Source organism: Phoca vitulina, unplaced genomic scaffold, assembly GCF_004348235.1.
Source record: "Phoca vitulina isolate PV1807 unplaced genomic scaffold, GSC_HSeal_1.0 scaffold7, whole genome shotgun sequence".
NCBI lineage: Eukaryota > Metazoa > Chordata > Mammalia > Carnivora > Phocidae > Phoca > Phoca vitulina.
Genome location: NW_022589710.1, coordinates 48,849,556 through 48,862,967, shown reverse-complemented (window position 1 = coordinate 48,862,967; position 13,412 = coordinate 48,849,556). Strand labels below are relative to the sequence as shown.

The 13,412-nt window shown below is 39.6% G+C and overlaps 1 protein-coding gene across 30 annotated transcripts in view; it reads right to left on the bottom strand.

Moving 5' to 3' along the window:
• Nucleotides 1-13,412, bottom strand: part of NRXN3 (neurexin 3) — a 1,527,623-nt gene that overhangs the window by 726,778 nt on the left and 787,433 nt on the right. The gene's annotated exons all lie outside the window — the stretch shown is intronic.

Here is a 13,412-nt window from a genome sequence, read left to right as displayed (position 1 = left end):
TCACCTAAACGCAGTTACGATCTCCATGGATGAAAGTACCTGCTAAACACAAGGTTCTTTGACATATATGATTTCATAAAAAAAAACCCTAAGCCATAAATTATTATCCTCACTTAACAACCAAAGAAACTGAGATTCAGGAGGGGAAAGCTGATGGTAATGTGCCTGGATTGAGATGGCTCTCAAAAACATTTATTAAACATATGGTCCAAAATCAACAGCTATGGACAGGAAAGGTCAGAATTTGAACTCAGGTCTTCCTACTGTTACATCGATGTGTACCCTATACATTCCTACTTTTGTGTGCTTGTTCATGTTGTTTCCTCTTCCAGGAATGCTTTTCCCACAATCTTTGTATATTGAAATCCCACCTATGCACCAGATTCAGCTCTCACATGCCCTCCTCCAGGGCCAGTCTAAGATTCCCCTAATGTCCATTCATCCTTCCTCACCCATCATCATTTGTATAGCCACCGCATTTTGCCCAAAACTCTCTTAGAATATTTCAGAATTAACCACAACTTGAACACACACACTTTTCCTAAGATTAGAATTATTTTATATTTGCATCTCTCTGGGAACATCTATTCATCTAGCTATTCACTTGTTTATGAAATAATTACTGGGACTTAGTATGTACAGGACACTGATGCGTATGGGGGTGAATGAGTTCGGCAGTGTTCTTACTTTCATGGAGTTGACACTGGGGGCCAGGATGGACAAGGGGGGCAAAATAATTACAAAATGTGATCACTGCCATAAAAAAAGAAAGCTTTGGGGTAATGAGACAGAGGGTAACTGGGGAGGCCACTTGAGAAGAACAGAATACTTCTCGGGAGTGACATGTGATCTAAGGCCTGAAGACGGAGAATAAATAGGTGATGAAAAGATCATAGGAAAGGCAATACAGTGAGGGGACCTGGATAAGCCCCGGGCTGGTGAAGCGGTCAGAGAAAACTAAGAGCGAGAATGTCCAGACTAGAGCCTGGAGCAGGGACAGGACAGACAGATGTTTATCTCCTACGCAGCAGCGGACAAATGGTGTGGTGCAGAATGTATATTTGGAGTCGGGCACAACTGAGTCCAAAACTGCCTTGTCCCTTACAAGCTGTGTGACCTTGGACAAATTTCTCAATCTGATCCCTGATATCCTTATATAAAGAAAAAACTGGAGATAATGAAAGAAAAACGATAAAGGTATCAAATGGAAACTGTGTTGTATAACGTCAAGCTGGAAACCCGCGGAAACATGAGGCCCCAAAACAGCTATGGGTTCCGACCTGGGCAAACACAGCGTTCTCAGTAGGCATGGTCACCTGCAGGGCCTTGAAGCTGATGACAAGGCAGGAGAACACAAGGCCTGCCCTGCTCAGGCCCAGCTCCCAGACAGAGGCACCGCCATACTCCATGGAGATGGTGTCAAGTTTTGCAATTAAGCTGGGGCCTCTCCTCAGAACGCAGAGCTGGGTTTTGGCGCTGTCACCCTGTACCACATTGACAAATGAACACAACACTCTCAAATGCTGACTCTGGTTTCTGAATTCTAAATTCTGAATTCTAAAACACATGCGACAATAGGTTTCATTTTTCCCTGAACCCAATTTACCATCCTCCTCACATGCAGTAGAGATGGCCTTCCAGGGCTCTCAGTCACTCACTGAAATGAAAAAATCACACCTTATGCCAAATAAAAAAGAATTTGTTTGGAGATCAAGACAGAACAGGGGAAGGGGAGGCCAGGGACACTGCTCACCCGTGGCCCCGCTGACCAAGGAGCATCAAGGGAACCTCTTCTTGGATTTCACTTTGATGTCGGTAGGGCTTCTCGATGCAAAGGTAAAGTGTAAAGCACGTTTTGTAACACTTCTAGAAGATGAAATCAGTCATTCGTGCCCCAAAATAAAATGAAAATATAAGCAGTCAACATTAATTACCTGGAGATGAGAACAGTAAAGAAAGCATACTCATTGTTGGAGGTAAACTCAGAAAGTTAGAGGCAACTTTAAATGGAAAAACAGAAATCTGCGAGAAATTTTGGCCCTACAAAGAATAGCCACGCTCAGAAAATTAGGTAACAATATTTTTCTTCATAATTGAAAAAGTAATCCATTTATTTAATATTCTTCTAACACCACTTTCACACACAGCAAAAATCCTCCCTCCAGTATGTTATAAGGCTTAAGTCTACTAAATTTTACCAGCAGAGAATAAACTGTTTATCTGTTCTCTGTCTTTTCATTACATATTTTTATGCCTTTAGGTCTCTGTTGCCTGTGGGGTGTGGGGAAAGAAAGAATATACTCAACGGTTTTTCCCAGATAAATACCCTATAAATTGTAAGTAATACTTCTTGTACTCAATGAAGATTCAATATATTAGAACAGGTCTGGATTTTTACATGGTGGTATTTACTGACATTAATAATTATATGGATTTACAAATAACCACACACACCCCCTTCATAGAGTACTTTAATTAACTTGTCCAGGATTTGGAATCCCGACAGTCTACGAAGTCAGCAGGATCATTAAACCCAATCATATTTTCAACCTAACCTGATATTTCACTAGAGCCATTCAAATCAATTTACCCAACAGAGACATTTGTCCCTGGCCTGTCACCACAGCCCGTACCAAGCGTCCTACACTTCTTTATCTTTTGGCAGGGCCATCATAAGCGAGCGACACAGAGGGTGATGTATGAGAACTCAAATAAGTCATAAATCCCACAGCCTGTCATCTCCCGTCAGGCGGACTGAATTTACGCCCACTGGCCTTGGCAATGGCTCTTAGCTCAGCTCTGAGAAAGTCAACTTAAAATGACACACTCTGTTAGGAGTGAATCTCCTCTCAATGGGACCGGGAAGAGGGAAAACACAGAAGAGAAGAAGGAACGGGGAGATGTCAGGACACTTTTCCCTCTAATTTGGGTGGAGGCCACCAGCCCCTTTTCCCTTTAGAATGAAAATAACTTTCATAGAACAACATTCATTCCTGCCTCATCCCTCTTATAAAATGACCAGAAATCATCCATTCTATTCTGCCTTCTAAGTGGAGTGAATGGTATAGAATTAAGAAGGTAGCAAGTGGTACCCGAGTACCATATGCGGCTAGCATATTACACGATAACAAAGATTTGCCCAAGGAACTCAGAAGCATCAGGCATCCTAAGGGCACGGTGAATAACGGAAATAAGTCTTACAGATGTGAGAACCTTCTGCTTGTATGCATCTGTGCGTGCATGCACACACACATGGGCTTTTTATCACAGTTTTGGTTAAAAGCAATGTGTTTAGAGTGGGAGATCCGTCAAGCCCGAAAGATCCTATTCTTTAGGTAAAACATCCCCTCTATCATATGGCATCTTCTGGGGACAGGATTTTATGTAAGAGCTATGTCTGTTTCTTGGTGAGGAAGCTATAGCACTCACTTCCTCATTCCTCGCCTAAAAAAAGCAAATGTTATTTGTAACCCAAGTAAATATAAACCAAGGTGATCTTGCTTAATAAGAAATTAGGAATTTAGAGTAAATCAAAGATACTGAAAGTTTAAAAAAAAGGAGGGGGGTGAAATAGTGGCCAGCAATTGTTTAAGACACTTTTTCATACCTCTAAAAGAAATAGGAATTTTGCCATTCATAATATATATTAAAGTTAACCCAAGTAACTCCACTTAGTCCCCTCTTCCCTTCCATTCATTTTGATCATCAACAATGCCATAAAGACAGCAATCGTGCCTTCTATGTACATCTCATTATCTATCCTTCTTAGCATACATCTTGAGTAGTGCAATTTACTTCAATGTCACCAAGAAAGCCAAGTCCCTTCGGGACTGTCATTATCATAAACCGCAATCTGCTGCCAATTTATATGTCCTTATCTGCTCCTTGTTGTAACTTCCTTTAAAAAACAAAACAAACCCAAACAACAACAACAAAATAATGACCAAGTAGTTTAAGTCCTGGTTTCCATTCAATCTTGGGCCTTTTCCATCTTTCTTGCTGTCTTGCTTTGGCCATTGTATTTACCTATGACTCATTCAGGTCATGGAACCAGGGATAAAGAGAGAGCACACCTTACCGTTCCCCCTCTCCATCCACAGGCACACTATTGCCACCATTGTGAAGAGCCTGGCATACCTACACTTCACTTTGGGAAATTGCTTTTTCTTGTTTTCAGCCAAGACACCAGAACAAGATCCTATTAAATCTAAAACAATCCATTAGTTATGGTGTTACTTTAAACAAGGAAAACAACTTGGTGCTATGGAATTTTGGTATAAGAAGTTGGAGGTGGGAGAATATCTTAGCGACTATTATATAAACAATCTACTAATTTCTGAATTTAGTAACTATATCATTATATTTTTCTCACCTATCCTAAAGCAGCTGGTAGTATTGAGTACAGTATAACCGCCCTTTAGCATGGAAAGACTACCATGTAAAAACTGAGTGATACTTTTCATATTTCAAAAAGAAAAATGATAAGACAAACAAGAGTGATGATGATTAATTTTTCCTCCCAGAAAGGTTTAAATTTAGGCCAATAAAGTTATTAAGTAGATATTAAAATACCACTATCAGAGTAAAACTATACACACACATGTGCAGTTTATAATTGTTTATAAAATAGCAGAGGAATGATTAGGTCCATTTATCCATCCCCCCCAAAAACCTAGAACAAATTGTATTTCAAATTAAAAGTAGCAATACTTAGACATATAACTAGAGAGATACAGAAAATCTTCAAGATTAATTTGGGGTTAATGCCCCCTGGGCTGGTGATTTTATTGCTTGTATTTCTGTTCCTCTGTGTAGAAAATGGAAATCACATAATTTAGACAGAGTTAGATTTGGAAGTTAGAACCTTTGACCACATGTGTCACTTGACATAGAGAAAGGAAATATGATACAGCCATTGACCAAAATGCTTTGAGTTTCTGGGACTAAGATGCTCTATAGCATAAAGTATATTTTACTAAAAAATCTATGATTTCTATGAATATGTACATGTAGGCGATGGACATAAATAGGACCTGTTCTTTTCACATGAATGGCTGTCAAAGGAGAATATCAGAACCATTTTCATGAAAAGGCCAAATATGGCATGTTTTATATAATGAAAAGAATACATTAAAATCCTCGGGAAAATGAAAAATGAGACAAGGCTGAAGAGTGAGGCCTATTAAAAGGACAGTTCTCACTTAAAATAATTTATCTCAATATCTTCGTTCTTAACCACTGTACATGAATAAAACTTTAACTTTACTATTTTCTGTCAAATTTATTTTGCCTGCTGACCTTTTTCAATACATCTTTAATAGTGTGAACTTAACAAATTTGCTTCCATTAAAAAAAAGGTTCACATTTATAGGAGAAAAGGGGATTTTTCTTAAAATTATAAGACAGCCAAAGTTAAAAAACTTGGGGTTAGGGTTTGTGAATTCCTCCCCCCAATTATTTTAATGTGCTATGTAAATCTGATGTAGAATTCTTAGACATGCCATGATTGATAATCTTACCCCCATGCCATCAGGAAGAGGTTCATTTCATCAATGAATTCCCTATTCGTTTTCCAAGATTGTTTGCTTATAATGTGGAGTCACAGAGAAGCGTTTAGAATAGTGATCCTAATACTTAACTCCTGTTAGATTCAACCTGAATGCTTTATAAAAATCCTATTCTATACAATTCCAGAAGTTTCCCTTCCTTTGAATAAACATGTTCATTTTTTAATAAATCTGAATCATTGCTTGTTCTAAACTCTCAGTTATCAGAATGTATTCTTAAACCCTGTAGAACACTAAACTAGGTTACTTAGAAAAATATTATTATGTGTAACAAGACTACCGTTTCACCAAATTTGCATATATGCACCATAATACTCTATTTTTCATAGCACTTTACACTTCACCCTTGCTTTTCTGTCTTTCTCATTTGATGCTCTCAACCCCACCTACAGAGGAAGGTCAGATGGCTTCACTCCTGTTTCACAGATGGAATGGGGAGGCGGCTCAGTGACCCGAGTCACTGGTCTAATAATTTTTCTTCTCACAAAATAAAACGTCTAAGTCCTTACAACTTTTAACATGCATATTTTAAAAACATACAAGAAATAAGGACCATAATGATGACCCCACATATAATAGTTTATGACTTACAGAAGTGACCTTGTAAATGGTGGGCCTGTAAAAGTTTCCATTTTCAAAGTGTCCTCCACCTGGGGTCAAACCAGAACCACAGATCTTAAACATCAGGGAGCATAAGAACCATTGTGGACCTCGGTACAAATACAGGTTATTAGTCTCCTCTCATGGACTGTTGGATCATTAGGTCCAAGGTGAGTCCCCTGGAATCAGTATTTTTAATAAGCGACCCAGATGGTTTTGATGCAGTTGATGAGAAATCCTTAAAACTCATATACCCATAAACCTACTGAAATTCTGGGTCTTGTCTTTCTTTCTCTCTCTCTCTATCTCTCTCTCTGTCTTTCCTTTTTTTTTTTTTTTTTAGGATCCATGTCCAGCATGGAGCCCAATGTGAAGCCCAATGTGGGGCTTGAACTCACAACCCTGAGATCAAGACCTAAGCTGAAATCAAGAGTTGGATGCTTAACTGACTGAGCCACCCAGGTGCCCCTTGCCTTTCTTTTTAAAGGCACTGTTCCTGGGGTGCCTGGAATCTGCTTAAGTTTCTCTCTCCCTCTTCCTCTCCTCCCTTTCTCTCAAATAAATAAATAAATCTTTTTTTAATAAATAAATAAAAATGAGTAAAAAGAGGCACTATTCCTGATATTCTTTGCTCAGAAAATACCTCTGGGAGGAGAAGTAGAATTATATAAGTCCAGAAGTAGAATTAATAGCTAAAGTGACTCTCTCTCAATGGCTTCAACTTGCTATATATAGGGCGCATTCGGGTTCCAGCTGAAACTAGTCTCTACCCAGAGGAAGCCTTCACTGGGTCTCACAAGCTCCTGACACAGTCCTGGGACCAAGAAGGAAAGAGATAAGCTTTGGTTACAGCAGCTCTTACTAGTTCTGACTTGTATTTCCCAAACTGTGTTCCTTAGGGCACTATAATTGGGTTTCTCAATATACTAACAAAGGTGGGCTCCATACTCTCAAGTATTTGGGGAACTCTTGGTTGTGCATGCTTCTTCACTGCAGTTAGAACTGTGCTAATCAGGGCACCTGGGTGACTCAGGTCATGATTCCAGAGTCTTAGGATCGAGTCCCGCATCGGGTTCCCCTCTCAGTGGGGAGTCTGCTTCTCCCTCTACCCTCCCCACTCTTATACATACTCTCTCTTTCAAATAAAATATTTTAAAAATCTGTAAAAAAAAAAAAAAAAAAGAACTGTGCTAATCAAAAACGCAACTCTTTAGGAGAGACATATCCCCATTTCCCTACCTACTTGGCCATGTACTCATCATTCCAGATATACCTATGAACATCTGGAGGATACCAGTATTCCACAGAAACACCTGCCTACTCTTAAACACATATGCCTTTAGCATTCAGATATTTAGTCAAATAACCCAGTTTAAGTTACTCCTTTTATAGGATTCTCACTTTAGGTTTGTTTGTTTGTGGAGGCAGGTTTCCTGAACACACCTGATGAGCCAAGCACTATGCCAGGGGCTACACCTACAAAAATGAAAAGGGCAGAGTTTCTGCCTCAAGGTGTACATATTGTGGGAGGAAGAACAGAGAACTAAACAGGTAAATATATGCTGCAAAATGTTATGACAAAGGTTAACTCTGCACCTAAGAGGGGCACGTATCCTGCTGTGCAGGAAACTGGGAAAACTGATTCCTGGCATAGTCAAAAGTCTGAGTCCTGAAGGTCAAGTAGGAGTTAGCTGAGGGAAGGGGAGGAAGGGAACAGCATGTGCAGGTTCTGGGAACTCAGAGCAACCCAGGAGAGAATGAGAGAAGGTCGGTGTGAAAGAAGTCTCTACAGGTGGAAGTGATAACAATAATTAACATTTATCGAAGGTTACTGTTTCTCTACAAATCACCTTACTGGTACTAACTAGCTTTCATTCACAGCAGCCCTATGAAGCAGATGACATTATCATTCCCATTTCACAGATGAAGTAACTGAGCCAAGAGGTAATATCATGTGTTCAGGGGCACAAGGACAGAAAGAAGGGAAGCTAGGATTTGAACCCAAACTCTAGGGCTTGCTCTCCTACCTACCACTGCATACCATCCTGCCTCTCAAGATAAGTATCAGGAAGAAAAAAAAAAATCCCAAATACCATGCATCAGAGCACAGATTTTATCCTAAAAAAAAAAAAAAAAGAAAATGAGCCATTGATTAGTTTTAACCAGTATATTACTACTAAAGCTCACAAAGTATCAGACAGAGTTGGCTGCAGCATAGAGAATGCACTTCAGTGAGAGAAGAGTGAACTCCTGGAAACCAGTCCTAAGTGGGTAGATTTAAAAAATACCACGTGGGGTTAACAGAACAAGGAGATTGGTGGATGTCACCTTCCTCTCTAAGGCTTCCTCAGGTTAGACAGAGCAGGGTCTCACAGTATACACTCCCATAGTTTTTTGCCACTTTGGGTCAGTTCTGTTTACGGTAGAAACATCATTAGCTGAAGCCAGAACAGCAGACGATTATCAGCTAAGAGCTCAGTAATAGCAGAGATCTTAGTAATACCCTCCTCCCTACCCCAGCACAATGACCGTGGAAGTATATGCTCAGTGACTGTTTGAGGCTCAGCATTTCACTCAGTTAAATTGAATTCAACTTAATTACCAAAAATTTTAGGAAGCTTGAAGGTCTTGGAGGTATGTCCCATCTAAAATATCAAGTACCCTTCAAGTATCAGTTGCCTCGACTTGACTTTTTAATGATGTATTAATGTCTTATTAAGGTTAAAGGGGTTCGCACAGTGTGCAGAAGAAATTTATCCTAAACTAGAGGGAAGAGAAACATCTGATTCCCTTGGTTAGTTGGTTTTGCTTTCCCTGTCAAATTCAAATTTCCATCCTGGTTTTCTTGTTTTGTTTTGTTGTTGATTTCAGAAACCTTAAAATGTTCTTCACACAGCCCTGCATTCTCAGAAGCCAGTACTTTTTTCCCCTGTACCACAACTAAACAAACAATAACAACGACAACAAAAACTTAGAGATATAACTTGATAAATTTACATAAGGTCCAATAAAAATGCATGTTTTTAACATGTTTATACTATAAAATAAATTTTGCTCTGTTTACAATTCCCTCTTGTTTTGGCAAACCAAAGTGAACACATTTTAATTGATTAACTCTCGACACTGGTTTTGATTTTGGATACACAGCATAAACAATCATTAAAAGGGGATTAATTTGGCTATACCAGATGGATTCCAATCTGTTTTGCAAGTTTATTCTCGTTTTCTTACAGAAATGAGTAGATTTGATAGTCTTCACTGTCCTTGTGAACCTCACAGGGCCCTCATTCTCATTCTTGGTTTGGGCATTCTTTAGGAACAGGAAAAATATGGGTACTTCGCAAATAGCCAAATCCTAGCCCCCATTTCTTATTCCCAAACTTCACCTCAAACACCTTGTCCATCTTTACAAATCATTGATTTTATTTCACCTCACATTAAAAAAAGAGTTAATTCCAAAAATGAATTACCTACAAGGTTTCTAAGATAATTGCTTATGATGTGGAATCATTTAAAACTTATTTTTATGATACCAATTTTATAAAAGGTTAAACAGTTAATCTTTGTTGGACTTAATATTCTAAATTTATATTTTATAAAAATTCAATTCTATTAAATAAAACCAAAAATTGCCTCTAACCAGTTAACTGAAAAGTCCATTCCCTGTGCTCCCCTTAGGCTTATCATTCAACAGACGTAAAAGGTTTCCATTATATGCCCGAGGAACTTCCTATCCAGAGAAAGAAATCCTGATTGAAACTTGGTATAGATGGGCCATTTCCAAAAGAAAGGCAGAAATGGGAAGATAGGTCCATAAATAGATTAAAAGATGATCACAAATAGAAATGTTATGGAAATACACCAACATCCTCCAAAAGTTAGGCGTGGGTCATGAAAAATGATCTAGAGAGACACAGAGAGAGGCAGAGTAAGAGACAAACCGTCACACAAAAACTTTCAAGGAAGAATCCAGAAACAGCCATTAAAAGAATTGACAGAGATTGGGAAGATCAACACCAGAAGGCTAAGCCCTAAAATGAAACAGAGCCTAGGTAGAGAAACAGATATTGACACAGGCAGAGAAAGGCTCCACATCAAAAAAGGATCAAGAAGACACAGGAAAAAAAAAACAAAAAACATAAAAAGCAATAAAAATGGAAAGAAAAAAGAAAAAGTGAGAAACTCTACAATGGAACGCTAGGGAAAAAAAAAAACCTAACAGAAATAGACAAAAAACCACATACCCGTGCAATTTCAGGTATTGGGAATCAGTGTCTTTAGAAAGTGAGAAAGTACAGAAATGCTTACAAAGTACTGGATTGTGAAAGTTACAGGTCTCTGGGAAAAGGCTGTAGGTGAATGTCTCACCCTTGCAGATGGGTCGGAGAAGTCCGTGAGCAGGTGTCCAGGCATGGCTCCTGAGTCAGCAGAGTCCAGCTGCTGTGTGTTCAAGGTCTTTTCCTGGGACTCTGAATCTATAGTAAAGCACCAGTAGTCTGTCCAAAGCAGTGATTCTCGACCAGATATAATCTTACGCCTCTCCAGGAGACATTTGGCAATGTCTGGAGCTATTTTTTATTGTGATGACTGGTGTGGACGTGGGGAGGGATGGTACTATAAGCAGCTAGTGGGTGGAGGCCAGGGAATGGCTAAATATCCTACAAAGTATAACACAGTCCCCCAAACAAAGAATTATCTAGCTGAAAATGTCAACAGTGTAGCTGTTGAGAAGCCTTGCCCTACAGCTGTATTCTCACAAGGAGAGAATCTTTGGGCGCCAGGGTGGCTCAGTCGTTAAGCGTCTGCCTTTGGTTCAGGTCATGATCCTAGGTGCCCTGGGATCGAGTCCCGAATCGGGCTCCCTGCTCAGCAGGGAGCCAGCTTCTCCCTCTGCTTCTGCCATTCCCCCTGCTTGTGCTCTATCTCTCTGTCAGATAAATAAATAAAATCTTAAAAAAAACAAGGAGAGAATCTTTTCCATCCATCTCTAAACAGGAATTTGTCATCCCTGAAATAGAATCAAGAATTTGCATGTCAAAGTCTCATAAATCGTCCCTCTCCAGCCTCTTGACTTTTGGGTATGGGAGCAAGCACTGAAAGTGACCTCGGGCAGCCCGCTAGGAGGTCTGGGTCCTGCAACCATTAATCAGCTGAGTGGTTTTGTTCACATAACTGTCCCTGTTTGGATTTCCTTTTGTCATCAGTGAAGTGGAGGGCCAGAGGAGAACAGCTGTTCTCAAGCCTTCTGAGTTTAAGGGTCCCTTTTTAAGGGATTAAAAACAAACAAACAAACAAAAAAGACAGAGCCACTTGAAAGCAATCACACTTTTAGTACTTTAGCGTCTGTTAATTGAGACAATACAGACAATTAAAATTTAGTAAGATTCAAATATGCACTTCTATTCATTCTAATTTGGAATTAGTCTAACCTTCCAAAAAATAATATATAAACTTACGCAAAACAGACTATGTATTATTAATTGGATTTACAGACAATACTTGGATTGCATATGGGTTTATAGATTGTATACAATAATCCTGGGATTCCCTGCCCCCCTCCCCTGACTCAACTGGAACTGCATTTATAATTGTCTCCAATGTCTCTTTCTACAGCGGACTACATGGTGGGGGTGGGGTGGGGGCGAGGGCAGCAGGCCGGGATGCAAGTACCTTCAGGGCCACTCAGGTAACTGGTGAGGAAACGAACTCAAGAGGGTAACAGTGAAGAATGAAGAACTGTCTCCTTAAAAGACAGCAAATGTTACTGGCTCCAGCAAGCAATGGCCTTTATGGGGATACCTGATCTTCATTCTAAATCTTACCGTTTCTCAAAAGAATTCAGTTATCTGGATTTTTTTTTTAATGCTGGCTCAAAGACTTAAAATACGATGAGCCAAAAATAGCATGTTTGTAAGATGGTATTTGGTCCACAAGAGGACCTTTGCGTGAATTCTGGATAATTAAACTTTTATAATTTAATATAATTGCCTCAAACTCTGATGAGAAAAGCCCATGAAATAATGAAGACCAAACACTGAACTTCAAGTACAAATATTTTTAAAACATAAGGGCATATAAAACAACAACAACAACATAAGGACATATAAACTCTATTTCTCTCACCCCTTACATCAAATCCAAAATCAAATTCTATCAGACCTACCTTCCTTCAGAATACACCCCCAACCTAAGAATACCATCTTACCCAAGTCACCGGCATCCCTAGCCCAGCTAACCTGTCACCCTTCAAATGGGTCTCCCGGCTTTCATCACCATCCCTACCACCTGTATTCACAGCATCCAGAACCATACTTTAAAACAAATACCACAATTTCACTACCTTTTAAAAAACATCCAATAACTTACTCTGCTCAAAGGTCCTACCATTGTCTGGCACCTGTCCACCTGTCTGTCCTCATTTCCTATTCTCCCATTTGCTTCCTTCTCTCGAGACACATCGGTCCCCTTGACATCCGTCTAACACATCACTCTCACTCACCTCAGGGCCTTTGCACTTGTGTTCCTTTCAGATGGAATGCTCCTCCCTGGATACCTACAGTGGTTGGCCATTCCTTTTATTTTAGCCTCTGATCAAAAGTCACCTCCTCTGAGATGCCTGCCTAAATATCTAAAAGCACAGATATGCTTCCCCCGTCCTACCATTCTCCAGCCCTATACACAGACTTAGTGCCTTCACATTATCTATTACGACTTATATTATCTGATAGGATACTGTATATATTGTTTGTTTTCTCCAATTTATATGCAAGTTCCACAAGGGCTGGCATTTCTGTCTGTTCACTTACGCATCTCAAGCCTCTAGAACTGGCACAAAATTAAGACTCCATTAATATTTGCTGGAAAAATGAGTGAATGCATGAACATAAAACCTCTGACAAAGCAGAAGGCAAATACAAGTTACAATGGCGATATGTCTGCAAACATTATCTGACAGCCTGCCTTATAATATCATAATCATTATTATTACTGAAACCAAACAAATGGATGCTAGATGTTTACAACAGCTACAAATTAACTGTAAGCTTCTTATGATCCCCTGGGGCAAGTCAGACCATCACAAATTCACTCAGTTGGAATATATCAGATGTGGATTAATTGACATGCTGGATTCCCTCCATCCCTCTATCTCTCCTTCCCTCCTGCCCCCTTCCCTTCCTCCTTCTTTCTTTCTTTCCTTCCTTCCTTCCTTCCTTCCTTCCTTCCTTCCTTCCTTCCTTCCTTCCT